The 18,980-nt window shown below is 37.0% G+C and overlaps 1 long non-coding RNA gene across 1 annotated transcript; it reads left to right on the top strand.

The window, feature by feature from the left end:
• The first annotated feature begins 1,443 nt into the window (after positions 1-1,443).
• LOC106675388 (uncharacterized) lies at positions 1,444-3,958 on the top strand. The gene is made up of 6 exons (XR_013100655.1): positions 1,444-1,563; positions 3,054-3,185; positions 3,303-3,402; positions 3,521-3,580; positions 3,671-3,761; positions 3,928-3,958. It is a non-coding gene; the product is annotated as an uncharacterized LOC106675388 (long non-coding RNA).
• Positions 3,959-18,980: the final 15,022 nt, after the last annotated feature.

Raw genomic sequence — 18,980 nt, 5'->3', positions numbered from 1 at the left:
ATCTCAAATTTGTCCATCATTTGCATAATAAATGATTAACATTCAAGATCAAAGGTTAACCAAAGTGAGTTGATTTTTTTTCAGCATCACAGCTAAACTGTATAGTAAGATACTTGTTACAGTGTTCCTTCTGTATTGTCATCAGATGCCTCTACAGAGAGTATACCTGAGTGTTGCTTGGAAACAAGATATAGTTGCATCACAATACGTGCACCCATGGATATTTTAACTGCACTTGAATTAGGACATTTTGAAATGCATTAATTCACATTTCATTGCAGAAGAAACTTTATGGAATAATGGCTGCATATAACGAATGTAATCGGCGGAAGGCTAATTCGATTTAAAATAAAAAAAAAATCTTTCAGACCAAAATAGTGCCATCTTAACCAGATGTTAAGTAAAATGTACAGTGCATTATTTTGACCTACATTAGGATGTGAAGATGATTAAATATATAGGATAGTATGTTAAGATATATAATACATATTACATATACACTGTAAAAAAAGTCAGTAAAATATACAGCAAAACACCGTCAAATTCCAACGGTAATGGAGCGTAAAACCAAAAACTTCCTTTTACTGTATTAAATAGATTGAATAACCGTTAATTGTGAGACTGGATAAAACTTTGTTTTTTACTGTAATAAAATGTTGAAATTATAAATATTTTCTGTGAAAACAAATAAATATGCATACATTTTACAATTACATATTGTAATGTTGAAAATGTCTGAAAAACTTAGATTTTACGGTATTATTTGAGTAAAACTACATCTTTTGGGGTTGTGCACATTGGAATTCACAGTATAAAGCTGTAGATTTTTAAGCAAACAAAAACATTCATTTTTACAGAAACAAGATGTTAAAAAATAGGGTCCACCGTAATAATACAACCAGTACATACCATTAAAAAAAAGCAAATATCAGCAGTGAAAGACAATAAAACTGATAGTATTTTTTTATTTTAAAATTCAGATACTGATATACAGATTAAAAGTTAGGCCTGCAGTATATCATTGTTAACCTTCTGATAAAAAAAATCAACAGCAAAAGAAGATGTTAAAAATAAAGTTTATGGTTGTGAATAAAATTGATTTCAATAATCTTTTTTAATTATTATTTTAAAACAACTTTATGTTGTTGTGTTTCACGCCATATTATCAGACCACCTTAAGTGGGTCGGCCTTAAATTTTGAATTTGTGTGATCGCTGTTGATTGGTAGCTAAACTGCTGGTAAACTGTGTACAGACGTTTTACGTTCGAATTGCAGAGAAAAAAAATCTGGTAGCAACATTGTGCAGTATGAGCGAACCATTTCACCAAAAAAAGGGGAAGCAAGGTAAGACGTGGCTGCGACGTCACCTGAAAATGACCAATAGCGCGGCGCGCTGCTGAGCTGTGTGCCAACCGCTCTTTTTTTCATGCAGGAAACTCAAGTTGGCTTCGCTAACGGACACAGTTTTGAACTCGTATATTAGCGCCATTTATTGCTGCTTGGACCACAGCATCTTCGGAATTTGTAGACATCCTGGCAGCTTACAATTAGTTCGAGGTGAGGTGAGTACATGCAACTTCAAGTTATCTCTGTTATAAAAATCCACCAGCCCAGCGTTTATAGATAATTTTAGCAGTTCGTTTTTTATGAGTGAGGTTGTGAATTTAGTTAGCATTTGTGAGTTGAGTTAGCATTACTGTTGCGAGGGAAGCATTGCTCTGGATTAGTTTCTGTATATGGCGTGCTTAATTCGCTAGGGAGGAATTACCAAAGTACATGGAGTTATGTTAATGTGTAATTTCTGTGGTAAGGTAGTTCAGTCATCAAGGGGCTACGTGCTTCATTGTAAACTGCATCGGAATGAGCCACGTTGTTTCTTTCGGTGTATTGAAGCAGGCTGCAAGCAGACATACACCAGGTATGGCGCGTTTAAGGCTCATTTTTACCGAAGACACTGCCCCCACCCATGTCACTGGTGTGGTGGTGGTTTCTTCGTTTACATGTGCAATGGCGATGTGTGAACGTCAGTGTCAGAACTCTAAAGAGTTAATAGCTCATCTGAAGAGCCATATTGTGGAAGGACACGTGGTCACTTGTCCAGTAAGAGGATGCACAAATACCTTTAGAGTTAAATCATCTTTTACTGCTCACATGTCACGTAAACAGAGTTTTCAGACAGCAGCATTGGTGATTTATATAGAGAGTCTGCATGTCAATCATCATCTGTTCCAACCACATCAGATGACTTTGTACCCTTGATTTCCGAGCCTGCTGCACAGTCTATTACACATGAAGATAACATGGAAATGCCCCCTGAATTCTGTGATCTTTTTCTGAGAAACGTTTCACTATTCTACTTAAAATTGCAGGGTCAGTTTCTACTGCCTGCTTCAACCATACAGAACATTGTAGAGGAAATGCAGAACATGCATGAGTTGGGACAGACATACAGTTTGGGTAAACTTGCATCACTGTTAAAAGATGACACATCATTATCAGAGGAGGACATCAACAAAGTCTGTGAGTCTGTCAAAAGCTATGATCTTTTTTCTGCATGTCATACCGGGCTATTGAGGACAGTGCACTCCAGAGCTCAGATCTTTAAAAAAGCCTTCAACTATGCGGAACCAAAGAAAATATTTTTAGGGAGAGATGAAAACAGAAAAGATAGGTTTGCCTATTATGTGCCTTTAAGAGAGACTTTGAGATGTCTGCTAGAGTCTGATCTGTGGCAGAAATCAGAAGAGCCCTCTACTGAGCCTCCTGCTGATGTTCTGTGTGACATAAGTGATAGTAAGCTGTTTTAAATAAAATGATTTTTTTGGTCAAAACCCATTGACTTAATTAATTTCTATCCATTAACATCTTACATGAAGTATGGGTACCAAATGGTTCCATTGAAACACAGTGTGCTGTCACAATAATGGTGCTGTTAGTTTGGTACTTACGAAACACTGTATAAAAGTGTAGTATCAAGCAAGATCAGCTTCATATTTTAAGACCAAAGGTACCACTTGGTGTAAATTGACCTTTATTCACATTCTTTTATCAGACATCTTGGAAATGGGGGGCAGCATAAGGAGTTCCATTACTAAGGTGCTGCCGGACCTGTCTGCCTCAATCCTTGAAATTGTACTGGAGGCACTACAATCATTAGGAGTGGAGACATCTGAGAAACAAACCAGTAAGTATTATGATTTCATTGCACAATAGCCATGAAGGACTTTCTGTTTTTTCTATTATGCTTTGGCCAAGGTCCAAAAAGTACAATTAATCTATTGTTTGTGATATTGTTTTACAGCACCAAATATGGAAATTTCAAGCCAGGCCAGCATATCATCTCCATCTGTTTTAAGGTTTAAGGGTGGTGGCACAGCTAAGACCCAAGAGTCTCTTTCAAGGTTAGTAAAGTAAACAGATTCAAGAAGATATTTTACACATTTCTTTGTCGTCTGTCTCTAAATCTTATTTTGTCTTTATTATGATTAAAAAGGTTTGTTTTGTTCCTGCCCTTTTCAGACACTGAATTTGAGCAGAAACCATAAGGATACTCAAAGGACCTGTGACTCTCAGGAAATGGTGAGATTTCAGGTCATAATCTTTTTTTTTTCCATTAAATTAATTTTCCTTTTTCCCTTTACAATATTGCTGTTTTGTTTTTGTAAACAGCATCAAATGAGAGAGACAGATGAAACAGTTTCAAGACAATGGCAGGAAAAAAATGCTGAAGATTGAAACAAACCTTGGCTGGAAATATTTGGTATGTGTTTTACCGTAAATCAAATTGTTGAAAAACATTCAGCTACACTGTAACACAGGGAAACTTGATTTGCACTTATTTTGTTACTTTAATTTCTTGTCTCATTATTTTTGTCAGTTATTATTGTTTATGGTGTATGCCCTTCTTGTTTTCCTTCTGAATGCAGAAGGTATCTAGCCAGTCCACAATGAAAGCTTCATTGCACCCCATGAGTCTTCTGGCAGAAATGATGGCGGCTGTATTCTTTGGTTTCCCTAAACATCACACCCTGCCTGTTTATACGAGGCTCTTCAATTAAGTCTGCACCCAAAGATTCAATAAGAGGTAAGCAGTGGTATTATTCAAGTTTTGCTAAAGAAAGATGGACAGGAGACACTAATCTTAATCAGCCGAGCTCAGGTTCATGTCCAGGTGAGCAGTTTCATACGCTATAAAATGTAGATTGAATGATAGGTCTCATCACCATGCATTCAGCCATTAACTTCAAGTTCTATGATAAATCAATACGAAACTTAAATACGTTTTCCAACAAATTATGATTGTGATTAGGGCTGCTATGTATCACTTTTACATAAGTAGATTTAAAGTATAACTATTGCCAAAACGCAACCTGGGCTGTTTTTTTTTTTTGTTTGTTTTTTTTACTGTATCGATTTTGATGTGCTCAAATTTATGCCCCGGCCCCCTAGTATTCCCATTCACTGGCTATTGACCACAAAACAAAATCACGGTCAATCTCAAAAACGGCTTGTTTGTCGTAATTATGCTTTTAGATATATGTTTGTCTCGTTTACAGTAAAAAAAAAAAAAAAACCTGAAAAAAACAGCCCAGGTTGCATTTTGACAATAGCTATCCTTTAAGAACTGTATATTTTACACTTAAGAAATCATTTATCATTAGATCTGGTTTTGGCAGCACGTTTTGTTCATTTCTGTGCATTTTGCTCAAGCACTGATCAAACTTTGTCCATTTTTTTTGCTGCAGAGGGGATCCTGCCAGTCCAAAGTGAACTCCTGATGGACATTGAAGTACTCCTGCAGAGCTTGTATCTTCAACATGCGCATTAGAAACTCCACCGAGTCCTTTCCTTCACCAAGGCAGGACCCAGTGACTCATTACTGTTGATAGGTCAGGGGCAGGTAATATTTTGTTTCATGTTTATTCATTCCTCCATGGATTACCAGCCATATATATGGACACATGCTGTATTCTCAAGATCTATGCTGTTTTGTAGGAATAGAGAAAATAATATGTTTAGTCTGTTTTCAAATGGTATGTCAAATTTTCTCATTGTTTATCAGTAATATTCTCTACCTTGGTTGTATATGAGCATCTTTAGATTTTTCTATATTTAGCGGTTGCAAATGTAAAATGTACGGTAAACCATTTATGTTCCTCATATTGTACTGTATTTTTAGCGGTAAAATACCGGCAGCTGTGGTTGCCAGGAATTTACCGTAAAATGTATCTGGTCAAAATAAAATGCTGTAATTTGTTATACAATTTCACTGTGTTTTTTACTGTCAAAGGTTTTAATAAGGTTTAACATATTTCTGTTATTTTTACAGTTATTTACAATAATAGGGTCTATCCTATTACTGTTAAATTAACAACAAATTACTGTAAATATTATTATATTATTACTTTTTTTTTTTTACTGCAAATATCCGTAAAAAGCTATGGAAAGTTGCATTTTTTACATTAAATTGCTGTATAATTGACAAATATATTTGGTTTTTTCTATCATGATTTTGGTAAAATAATACGTTGTCTACCTTAAAAATTAGGGTTACAAAACCAGTATACCGTATTGTCTTTTACAGATTCCACATTTTTTACACGGTATATTCCTGGCAACCACAGCTGCCGGTATTTTACCGTAAATTTGACAGATTTTTTTTTTACAGTGTACATTCTTGTTAAGAATATATCTGTTTTACAGGAAAGTGAAGAGCCAGACTGAAACAGAATGTTCTTGAAATTCAATCATGTAAACATAAAATACTTTATTTTAAAATAAAAGATTTTAAAGGAAATTGATAAATTCTAGCAGGCCTTGTGCTGGACTCAACACAGATACAAGTACAACACATGCATGCAACAAAAAACATGTTTTTTTTTCCTTTTTTTTTAACTGCTCTTGGGCTTTGGCCATCTCTCTTGGGCTGACTTCTTGGCTCTGGCTGGGTCAGTTGCAAAGGAAAGTTTTTTTGAAGTTAAACTGTAGTTGATTTACTTTGCTGTTTAGGGTCATTGTCCTGCAGCTTCACACATTTTCTTCTGAGCTTTCACTATTACACAGCTACTCTGACATTATCCTGTTAGATATCTTGATAAACTTGGAAATTCATTTAGCCTTCAGTGACAGGAAGTGGCAGAGCCCTAGAGCCAAAAGAGCAGCAACAGTACACATTTGTCTTACTGTGGGCAGACAAAATATACCTTGAAGCATTAAAAAAAATATCTTTAAAGTGTGACACACTCTATTTTTAGCACCTGGCAATTGTACAGGGTCCTACAGGTGGTCAGTATGTATAAAACACACTTTGAAAATTGTTTCACTTAACATTTGAACCAACACATCAATCCCCTGACCTCACCCGATAAACTGAATATGTTCATCTTCTTTTCATTTTCTAATTAGATGTAATATTTGAAAAGTTGAGGATTTAACATTAAGTTTTATTTTGTAATTAGTTTTGCAAATGACTTACATTATTTCATTACCAACTGTAAAATATATATTTACAATCTTCTCATACATGCAGGGTACAACAAGCACCACAATAACCAAAATATAAGCAATGTAATTATTTTAGGAGAACAAAATATGCAAAAACTAAAATCCAAGTTTTGGACAACATGTCCTATTACCTAAGCTAACAAAAAGTATACAGGCTATGCAAAAGTGCTCATTTTGAAACAGGTCATTAGCTTCATATTAAAATTCACTACACAGCTAGCTATAGCAAAATAAATAAAAAAGAACACATTTTAATACATTAATCAACTGTAGCAGTCAAAGTTTATCACATCATCCACATCTGCTTCCATCTCTCACATCTTTTCCAGGCCTTTCTCTCTCTCTCATCTGCCATATACACTGCTGAACCCCAGTCTGCAGCCCTCGTCAGCTCTGCTCCTCAAGCCTGAACCCCGTTGGATTTGGTTGCTCTCCTCCAGAATTCATCCTTTATGTGCTCTGGACTGTTCATCTAAATTATCCACCCTGCTCTCCACATCCAGTTCCCACTCATCCATGCTTCCGCACCTGAATATCCAATCCCTGATCATTCAGACCTGAAAAATTCAACTTTATCTAAATACAGTCATTTGTTTACATTTATCACATCCAACTAGCCTTCATATCAAAATGTGTGTAAACAATATGTGTTCCTAGGCAGCAAGGATTCCAATAGTTGTTGCCTCATATTGTGTTCTGTGAGGGCCATAATGACTTTTATAAAACCATTTGTACCTAAAACTGCTAGGTTCTAGGTGTAAATGGTTGTATTTTTTGTTTGTTAGCTTTTTCATAATTTTAAACAGCCCAGATATGAAAAGTCGTGAAATAGGAGATTATGGGGTTTTACATGGCTTACAAATGTCACAGGAGTATGACAAAAAATCCCAGTTTATCCTGCTTCAATGAAAAAGATCCTGCAGCTTTACAGCTGAGTAAAAGAGTTTGTAACTGTCAGAAGAATCCAGCATCCAGTACCAGACATCTATACATTTACCCTTTGAACGTTTTACTTTGATGTACTATTGTTTATCACCCTTTTTTAGGCCTCTGTCTTCAGCATAGAATCTAAGGTCTCCTTCAGGAATCACTTCTTAGTTTAAAATGTAGTTAAATTATTATAAGTTATTATAAACTGTTCTTTGCTTAAGTTCTATGATTGTGCCCACTGTTTCCATTTTCCCCTATATATGTTTACTGTAGTATATGATATCTGTTTCTTTCTTTGTGAATTATTACATCTATTTTTTCTGCCTGATGTCCCAGACCACTGAATGTTGTGATGTCTTGCTCTAGCGAAAGGGACAGTCCAAACTCAGCCAAGCACATGACCACATCTGCTTTAATCCAGCCCGCCAATCTAGCATGGCACAATTATTCATAATGTTTTTGCTTATTTCCATAATGAAGGGGTTAATTATGCTTATGAGATGCCTTGATGATCTTGTCTTGAGTGTTTGGGACACAGCTGTAGGTCTGCAAGCTAAATCATGCGCTAAATGTGTCAACTAGAATTAGACCCATTTGGCGTTTGCTGACGGTGAGCTGTTTGCAGTGTGAGGAGCTCAGGCAGCAACTTGGCTGTGGTCAAGTCAGGCGGGAGGGGTTGGGTGGATATCAGTCATTACCCATTGGCCCAGACAAGATGCAGCAAGTCAAGCAGAGCTCCCACTGTGTTTTGAAGATCAGTTGGACAATAAAGTTTTATGCACCCATGAACAACACAAGCATATTTCATTTTAAGTGCAGCATCAGAGGGATATCATGCTCAGAGTTTTTTGTTTGTTTGTTTTAATAGGGCATCAGAGGCAAACAGAATATCACAAAAAAATGACTCAATCATCAGTAGTTTGTTACTCATCTAAGTACTAATTACTGAGATGACGTCGGCACATAAACATATAATGTTAATCAATAAATGAATTAAATGGAAGTGCAGCTGCTTAAATTAATACAGTTGTTCACCCTCACCACGTAATTTTGCAGTTCAAATTTGCCGCATTTTCTCTTCATATTAAGTTTGATTTTTCCATTTTTCACATGAGAATAAATATAACTGACCGCTGCAGTCTGTGCTCAGAACTCAAAGCATGCAGCAGTAATGATAATGCATTCCAGATACCTCAAATGTCAAACTTTTTCTAACTTGGAAAATGCTGGTCTGCTCTGAATTTCAGAGTGAAAAATCTCAGTTGAGGGAATGTTCCGCAAGAAATTTTTGAACGAGAACTCAAAATGTCCAACTTATTCAGGAAGCACCACAAATATACAATGATGTGGAGACAATTCTTACCTGCTGCTCTGTGTCAGTCGGTTCTGAAATAATTTCTGTGCCTTCTCAAATGCGTTTCCCAGCTACGCCATCAGGAGTTCAAACAGCCCGACTGACATCCTGAAATATGTACAAAAGCGGTCGTGATACAGTTTCAACTCCTGGATCACAACACCAAATTCTTCCTGCTGCTGCCTTCTTTTGATAATTGAATCCACTGAGAATTGAATTATTTGCAAAAACTGAACATTCTGGATGTGTACACACGTTACACGAAAAGTTTGCATCAGAAAAATTGTGAATTTCATTTGAGTTTTTTACAATTTGCTCGAGGTGTGAAGGCCTTTAGTTGCATAATAATATATCGGTACATCTTGAAAAAGTGAGATGGAGATGAAGGAGAGTCACCTTAAAAGTAAAAGCTGTGCCTCAGTACTGCAGCTAACATGTTTCAAAAGGTGCAACTTTTACTTTGAAAGCAAACTTGCTCCATTTCCAGTCTGTATTGCACTTCTTATGTGTCTCCATCCCTGAGTGATGTTAGCTTTTTCTTTTCTCTCCCTGTGAAATAAAGTAGCTGCAGCTTTAGCTGGCAGACTGTAGATACAAACAGTTTGTGTTTGCTAATGTTTGTGGAGCTAGTATTTAAAATTACCTGCTACTTAAAAAACATTGCTTTCTTTATGCTCCTCTTTTGTAGAGCTAGCAAGATGCTGAAGTACGGCAACCGCAACTTGTGGACATCTTCACTCGTTCCGGTGTTGCGTTCAAAACACACACACACACACACACACACACACACACACACACACACACTAGGTAAAAAACTTTAACCCCTGACTATGGCACATGGTTTTGCCTCTTTCTTCTCTTTTTGTGCCAACATAACATGGTGTTTAATACATGAATAGAACTGCCTTTCACGTGTTACTGTTTATCAGTTTAATGAAGGCAGTGTTGGGGAGTAACGGAATACATGTACCGCCGTTACGTATTTAAAATACAAAATATGAGTAACTGTATTCCGTTACAGTTACCTTTTAAAAGGTGGTACTCAGAATACAGTTACTGTTGAAATAAAGGGATTACACGGCAGTATTTTCCTGTTTCATATGTTCAGCTCTCTATTTTTGGTTTCCACGCCCCCAAACAAAACACGCATTAAGAGACTCTAATGCCTGTGTCTCAATCTTGCGGCCCATGTCACCCCTACTTGCGGCCCACATAATGACGTAATGAAATATTTGAAAAAATTATTCCCAAAAATAATTTAATATGAAGGCAATAGGCAGAGTGTTATAGGCATCGTCCTAAAGAATGTAGCCTCATGGGCAGTGTAGTCCATGCTGCAGGGAGAATGGACTGCCATACCCGTTTAAAAGTAACCTTCCCAACACTGAATGAAGGCACTCAGTGATGTGAAAAAAATTACTCAATGCGTTAAACCAAAAGTAACGATCCTGTTTTGAAAATGTAAGTAGACAGTACATTTAAAAAGGTATGGATAAAAGGTAAAAAGTTGTCCGAAAAATAACTATTGAAGCTCAGTACAGATACCTGCAAATTCTAATTAAGTACAGTAACAAAATATTTGTACTTCATTATGTGAACGAGAAAGTTTTCACAGGATTCTATGCAAAACTGTAAAAAAAAAACCCCCAAAAACTAAGAACAGTTTCTTTAAGCATTGCACAGTCTGACCTTGGAGTGAATTTGCTGTGACATCCACTCCTGCGAAGACAGAGGTATTGTATTAGCACACACCTAAATGCTTTAGACCAGCAATCTGCCAAAACGTGTGCTTTTTTTTTGGAGGTCATACTTGCCGGTGACCAGTTAATAAATTGTATTTCTCAGGAGTGTAAGGGTGTACTTAGGTGAAAATGTTCTTTTTGATGATTGTGCATGGATGCCGAGGTCAACACACAATTAACAATAATCACCAACTTTCCAACCAAGGCTTTAAACCAGGCTACTGGTTAAATAAAAAAAATCTAATTTTCTATGAAAATCCTTATTTCATATTTCTAGTAACTGTAAGATTTTTATATCATAATGTATGTTTAAAGTTACTGTTACGGTTCTGCTGTTGTTTTTGGTGATGTTCTGCCAATAATAACTGACTGTAAAATGTAAATAATGATGGATTTCCACATTTTTGTTTTGGTGTCTTCAAAATCTCTTCTCCTCAGTACTGCTGTCCATCAACATCTTAACTTTATTTTCTAAGGAGCTTGGAAAAAAAAGCGTCTGGATGAAAAAGCGTCATACAGCATATTCAACATATTGTAAAATTAAACTGTAGTTTTTTATAAATGTACAAAATATGGAGGTATGTTTGAACATAAAATAGATTTTAATTTGCTCAAATTAAACTCTTTGATTGATAATTACTTCTCTCCAAAATGAAAATAGTTGATTTAAATGCTGTTTTATCAAATCCAAACATCCAAATAAGGTGATTTGTCGCTGTTTATGTAATGTTGTGTTATCTTCTTTTTCTTAGCTGTCAAAATCTTTATACAGGATTCATTATAAGACATTTTTTAAAAAGTCAGAAAAGTGACAGCTACAACAACATATGAGTAAGTCATTCCAAGGCTTTAATCACACGCATCTCATTTCCTTGTATATGAACCACAATGCAACATTTTATTTTTATTTTACAGCTGAGTAGACTAGTAAGAACCAAATGCATGAAGACAATATTGTGATTTAACATCTACTAAGCTTTGGGCAATGTCTTCCCTGTTTTCATTTGATTTTAATCAGCCTGGGATTTTCATCTGCTTGAGTGTTGGCAGGGAACAACAGTGGTAAATGTTCTGCTCCTAGTTGATTTTTACACATTTATTCTGATCAAAAGTAGGTTTACCTGCAAGCATCTGCTGATTAATATGTCATCAACTTTATCTTGAATGCATATAAATGTCTTGGTAATTTACATACAACAACATTATGATATAGAAAGCAAATGCAACAAAATCTTGGGCCTTTACTCTGGTGTGTTTGGCTGCAAAACAGCAAAGAATTTTCACTTAATTATCGGCAGTTTCCATCGTTTCCAAACATGAAAGGATAGTTTTCCCCTGCCGTCCAAGATGGCAGAAAATAGCTGAATTATATTTGTGACTAATTAAAGGAAATTAAATTGAATGAAGTCATTTCTCCTAGGATGTAACTTAAGCATTTGTCTGATGACAAACACTAGAAAATTCCTTTGACACCATAAAGGATCACAGAGGGAGGAATTAATGCCCGGGTTTTGTAAAAGCATGAAACTAGATGCATGTTATTATTATAAACGGGTTGAAATTTTAGATCATACATTTGTTGTTATCAATTGCCAAGTGCGTAAAACAAAAAAACAACTCCACAGGAATCACATGAAGTACGTTTGACTTTGTTCCTTATACTGTTATAATATACGCTTGTAATGTCTTGATGCTGTCACATCTTTTGTATCCCTGTTTAAAAAGGCCCGCAGAGGAAAGTAATTCAGTCATTCCCAAGGTCGTGAGGACTATTTATTTCTGCTGCTGTTTTGCCATCTTGGTAATAGTCAAATTTTGATTTAAAAAAAAAAAAGAAGTAAAAATTACAATCCAAATAACAAAGTAGATGAAACATCTGAGAACATGTTTCCCATTAAAATCTGCATCCATGTCATTCCATCCCATTCATTATTCTGCATTTCCACTTGTTCAGGGTCACTGAACTGCTTAAACCATTATTTAATAAAACCATCAATAATATTACAGGCAAATCATTTATTTTCCTTTTATGTTTTTTTAGGTTTCCTAAATTATAAATCTCAAATGATAACTCATTCTGAGCATTTCAAATCACAATGTGGAGAATAGAGGAAAACAGTGTAAAACAAGAAAATAATCTAAGGATGATAAAAGTGGTCTACAAAATCAAATTTGTTTAATTTCAGCCAAAATTGCTAAGAAAGGACAAAAAAAAAAAAATCAAATAATTACATAAAATAGTGCAACTATTAATGACTGTTCATCTAACAAAGAGACTGAATCACTTAGGATGCCTTTACAAGGCTAGAATCTACCTGAGCTTAAAATACCCCTCATTCACCATTCTAAGCAGACAGTAGAGATGCTATGCGAAGTGCTACTGTCCTACTCTTGGGGAACAATTTGGGTTTCAGTATTCAGTGGTTTGTGGAGAGGAAGAGCAGTGGCTTGAATCTCCAACCATAACTGAAGACCCACTTTGCAACCAGAATCACAGCCAGGCAACTCTTATTTATCAGCAGTCCATATTCTGCCCCGGCAGCTTTATTTAAATCCCAAAAGTTTATCTTGTACAGAAACCCTCACCTTACACTGTTTCCAAGATGAAACCTTTCAAAGAATGAACAGTTACATATATTTTTGATCTGGATGGGTAACTAATGCTGCTGTGTGGTAGGTGAAGAACAAGAAATTGTTCATCGTTAAAGCTTAAGCGCTACATGGCTAGCTGAAATGAACTACCACATGTAAATCTTACATTTCGTTGACTTGAACATGTACTTGCAGTGACAGAAATGTTCCAGTAGTTTTATTTGCCAGATTAATGCCATGTCAAAAATGTAAAGTTGATTGGATAGTTCCCCATTTCAGGTAAATAACTCCTACAGTTTCAATGAGCCACCACTAAGAGCCTGGGCTTCTGTTTAGAAGCAGGGGCTGGTGTAATTTCAGGAAGGGTTATGAGAGGTGTGTTCACAGATTGGTACCATAATCTACACCCTTCTGGCAGCTTTAAAAACGCCGATAAGTGCATCTGATAGCACAGCAATCTGGCATTTTGGCTAAATTAAAGTTGAAGACGTTCAAAGGATGGCTGGAGGCCGAAGGACCACAGTACTGTTTTGCCCTCCAGTTGGGCATGTCCCAGTTCCTCTGATGTCACGTGAAAACTATGGACTCACGTGTCAAGCCAACATCAAATAAAGCAGCTCAAATTCTCCAATCTCAAATAAAATGATCAGTATGGCCATTCTGCACCATGAAGAATGGTGCATGACATTGTTTATGTCTTTGTAATTGAGCAAACCTACAAATTCAGCAGGAGCTAAAATAATTATTTACCTGACTGTGTGTTTGACTGGCTGTTTGACACCATAGCAGATTATATCCTGTACATTAAAAAAAATGTTGATTAAACTAGCAGAAGTAATGAGGATGTGTTCTGAAGCACGCATTTTGTATCGACTCCCTGTATATACTGTTGAGGCAGTGGAGACAGTGGAATTACCAGGTCCTATAACACCAGCAGGAATAAATAGCTCATACGATCCATAACTACCTTCATTCATAATAAGTTATAGTGCTTTCAGATTTCAGGCCAGGTTTTTGTTTCAAATGGTGATAAAAATCCTGCTATTGAGCCCTGTAACCTTGTTTCTGTTGGTACCTTTTAGGAGTTTCTCTAAAGTAGCAAAAAGCTCAGCCACTTTCATGGAAGAGTCAGCGTTCGTGCCGCAGAAGCAGAGACAACCGGGGTTTAAATTAAGATAAAGTGTCATGACTGTGCTCAGTGTTCTAGTTATAACTTCCATGGAGGTCACAGGTCACACCTGGACTATTCTTTCTCTGCTCTAACTCTGTGTCACTTCCACTACTGAGGTCAGTCCCAGAAGAGCTTTGTGTCAATGCTGGAGCTCTTTTTGACTCACACGGTCACCCTGATGAGGCATTTCTGGCTCTTGCTCTTCAACATTTGGGTCTTTTCACAGTTGCAATACTGATAGAGTTCAGCTGCTTTATCTTCAATTTATATTAAAAAAACATTTAGGACTGGGGGGGGGGGCTCATTGAAATACTTTGTCAAAAAAAAAACCCAGTTCTTGAACAAGTATGTAATAAAATGTGAGATGTGACAGTTTTTTGGGTTACTCATCAAACACATACCGCCTGCTAAATATTCAAATGTTTTCAAATGACACAAGCTGACACACTTTTCAAGCTATCCAGGACTTGTCATTCTTCTTCCTATTCTTTTACAAAGATGTCTTTTGTGTTTGAGAGGAAATTGGATGAAAGACTCAGAAAAAAAATGTTGGAATAAAAATAGCTAAACAGTCGGAAACCATTTCAACAATAAGTCAGAGACACAAGGAAAGGAGGCGGGGACATCCAACCTCCAAAATTAGCTCTTTCTTCATATCCAGAGTTGTATTTTAAACAAGCTGCTTCCAGGGTATAATTTAGAGGTTGAAACAAACATAAAACCTTGTGCTAAAACATTCATGAATCTCTCTATCCACAGAATTTTATGTATGTGTTAAAAAGAACAAGGTGAGGCACTTTAGAAAGCAGGGGACCTGATAACAGGTCTCTAAGGTACTGTGGGCCTTTGTACAACAATAACCACATTGAAGAGAACCACTATTCAGAAGAGATGATCTCCAAAAAAAAAAGGCACAGCAGTGTGAGAATGTGTCTCTGAGAGGCATAAAGAGATGCAAACAGACCCATCAATGTGCAGAATATTTTTCACAGATGAAACCCAGACAGTCCTATCAGTCAATGGGAAGCCTTGCTGCTGATAAGCCTTTGCAGCTTGAAAGATCTCTCGCCTTACTGTCGTGTATATGGAGCATTGTTTTGTGAAACAAGAAAAATCCATCTCCTCTGCACTGCTGGACATCCTGCATCTGTGTGAGCTCACAGCCAGGCCATGAGCACAGGCACAGTATACAAAGATGCATGCATTATCTCTGAAAGGAAATGGATAAGGTTTTCTCAAGTGAGTCACTGTTGAAAGGATGAGCACACTGCATATCCTTCTCCATCAATGGTCCCTGCAGCAGCATCACCTCAACCCCTAACCAACTGCACTCCTCTGCTCAAGCAAGTCCCGCTGAGAGTGAGCTGTTGCATATGCATCGGACGCAGTACATTTGAACCTACCTTCATGGTGGCTCATCCAGAGCCTAATCTGCAAAAGGATGTTATGGCAAGCAAGGAGAGCCCAATTGTATATTACAAAGTCACAGGCGATTGACCAGCTGCCAGCCAGACACTAAGGCCGGAGAAAAGAGGATTGCTCCTCCTTGTGGTTTCCATCATTCTGTCCACACTTGCCAATGGAGCGGAAGATGTCTCCTTGTGTGTCTTGGCGTCGATTGAATTCTACTGAAAGCAAGTACGAAATATTCATGGCCTCTCCTCAGACAAACATTGAAGGGAAGAAGAGGTTAGCCGGTAGCGCTGAGTACTGCAGTCCTGCAATTGTTGCAATTGTAATGCTGGAAAGTCTCTTTTGTTGGATATAGTATTAAAATGACACAATCATGCAACAATAGCCTATGGATCTAAATATTTCTCTTTAACAAGTTTTATAAGTTACAGTGTTGTGTTTCCAAAAGTAACCCACACATATATTACTGGAAAAAGTGACTCCTGGGTTTATTTTTAATCTAGGAGCATTTATCAGGAATATACATAACAAAGTATGAACATAAAATAAATATGACAGATTTAGCTCAATTTCATGTTTAAGGTAATGAAAGTTAAGCTGTCACAGAAGACCCACTCTTAGCGGTGATAAAACACAAACCATCGCGGTCTCATTGCAGAGCACCTGGAGAAAAACCCATGCAGGTCTGGGGCAAACATTCAGATTCCCCAAAGAAAGGCTTCAATCAGTCAGTGGATTCAAACCCAGGACCGTCTTGCTGTAAGGCACTAGTACTAATCATCACACCGTTTGTTGTTGTTTTGATTCTGTTTTCTCAAGAATCTTTTCTTGTCAGCTGAAATGTAAAAATTTTAACTGAAACAGATTTAAAAGCATTATTACGTTATTTATTGGTATTAAGAAATGTACTTCATGCAGCCTAGAAACCGAACAACATTGCTATGTTTGAATAAGTAAGAACCGTGAAAATGAGTTATCTTGATTGGCTGATCTGAATCACAACTCTTAGGCTACGTTCACACTGCAGGTCTTAATGCTCAATTCAGATTTTTTGATCAAATCTGATTTTTTTGTCTGCTCGTTCACACTACAAATAAAATGCGACAGCAAACGCTCTCTAGTGTGAACGCTCAAAAGAAGACGTCATACACAACGCGCTCTGTTTAGACCCAGAACAAACTATATTGTTTGACTGATGGCCTTAATATAAAGACTTCGGACTTCATGTTTCCCGATTTTTGCTTTAAGTTATTTTGTTATTTACATAATAATGTAGATAACCTAATAATGATCCTTATTGCTGTTTTAGAGGAGCGGTCCTTCAAAGGATAGCTGCAGATTTCTGTCAGAACCTGCAGGTTATGCAGTACAAATAAAATGTTAACGTTTCTCCAACGTTGTCTTCCCAGCAGTTTCACCGGATGGCCAGGAAGCGTTCGCGATGTCTTCTCTGGCGCTGATAATTGGCGTCTGTCTTGTGTCGGTGACGTAAAAGACGGATTTAATGCGACTTGACCGTTCACACAGCAGTCGCTTTCTGAGACATCGGATATGTATCGGATTCAGTACCACATACGAAAGTGACCCAGATCGGATTTGAAAATATCGGATTTGTGCCGTTCACACTGTCACACCATGATCGGATATGGGTCGCATAGGGTCAAAAAAATCGGATTTGATGCGCTTTCGCCTGCAGTGTGAACGTAGCCTTTGACTTGATATTGCTTCATGTTATAACTCTTGGTATGTGGAGGTAATGTGAGCTTTAATTATTCTCTAAAATATGACATTTCAGTTTTAGCTTCTCATCGACAAAGAATCTCTTTTGTCATATTTCATAAAATTGCATGAGCCTCAGCTGTAACAACAAAAAGAAAGACTGTAAGCCTCTCTGAATGTGAAATTCATTTTGGCTTAGGTCTTCTCACCCCTTTGGCTTATTCACAATACTTCAGCCCATGTTTTCTTCAACCTCACAAAATTCTCCCTTGTCAACCACCTTCTGCACTCTTTTCCCTCAGTACCTCTGGCTGCTCATATTGAATATGAAGTTCTGCTCTTGGATGTGCTAGGCAGGAATTACTTCCTTCTACCTTTAGGCCACTGCCCCCAGACCAGGTCTGTGCAATGAAACAACTGCTCAGTAAACTCCTCATTTCCTGTGGCTACCTAACCATTTCTCCTCTTTCAACTCCTCTCCCTCTTGGATCTCCAGCACTGAAATGACCTTCCCACTCCTGTTAGGACAGCAGAGGTAACTCCTGCACTATTGAAACAGAGCTGAAAATTCTCTCCACCCCTGCATGAATCATATTTCATATCTCCTGTACTTTTACTTGCCTTAGAAAAAAAAAGTCTTCATCCTTGTTGTTGCTCTTATCAGCAACAAAGGGTAATAGCAGAGCCCTTTTTTTGCATTTGACAAAATAATTAACACACTTAACACAATCCAAAGTGCTTTTTAAAAATAATAAGCTAGTGATTAGTGTTATACTTTCCAAAGGTAACAATCACCAAGGGCAAAAAAGGGAACGTTATTAATAGGATGTTCCACATAAACTGTCGATCTGACAACTACCTGTGACAGACAGCCGGCAGACAAATCTCTTCACCGTTATCTCGACAGCCTCCGGACAGGATGCACAGACTGACAGTGCCTTTAATATTACACTGATATTGTATGGAAAAAATAACAGACCAAACTCAGTCAAGTACCTGCAACAGAACATGTAATATATTACTGTATGATATGACAATAACGTCTGGTAGTAAACGTAGGTGATGGATTATTTTAATCTGAGTTTTAAAAATAATTCAATGTCTTATTGTCACATTGAGCCATTCATCCATTTTATACTACTGCCACATGTCCACACTGTGTTCTTTTAACAACACTTTAAGTGGATGAGAACTGAGGAGACCAATTACTACCAGAGACAAAAAATAATTATTATAACTAATAAAAACCAGTAATTTAACATTATGGCTATCTCTGAACAATAAATAAACAATATACAATCCTTCATCAATATCTGTATATCTGTAGTTACAGTAGCTCCTCATTCAGAAGGAATCTACAGGCTTGGAGAATCCTGCAATCAGACTCCTGAACACTCCCCTAGGGGAAAAGGTTCCAGACTCTAAAACTATGACTGAAATGCTGTTAGAAATTTCTCTGGCCACTGTGGCAGCAGAAGAAAGTCTCACTTGAAAATGAAATATATCATATATTGCCAAAAGTAGGGAGCAGTTCTATTCCTTGGAACTGTTAGT

The sequence above is a fragment of the Maylandia zebra genome, linkage group LG1, assembly GCF_041146795.1.
Source record: "Maylandia zebra isolate NMK-2024a linkage group LG1, Mzebra_GT3a, whole genome shotgun sequence".
NCBI lineage: Eukaryota > Metazoa > Chordata > Actinopteri > Cichliformes > Cichlidae > Maylandia > Maylandia zebra.
Note: the sequence above shows the minus strand (reverse complement) of the source record. Positions and strands in the feature narration are given on the sequence as shown.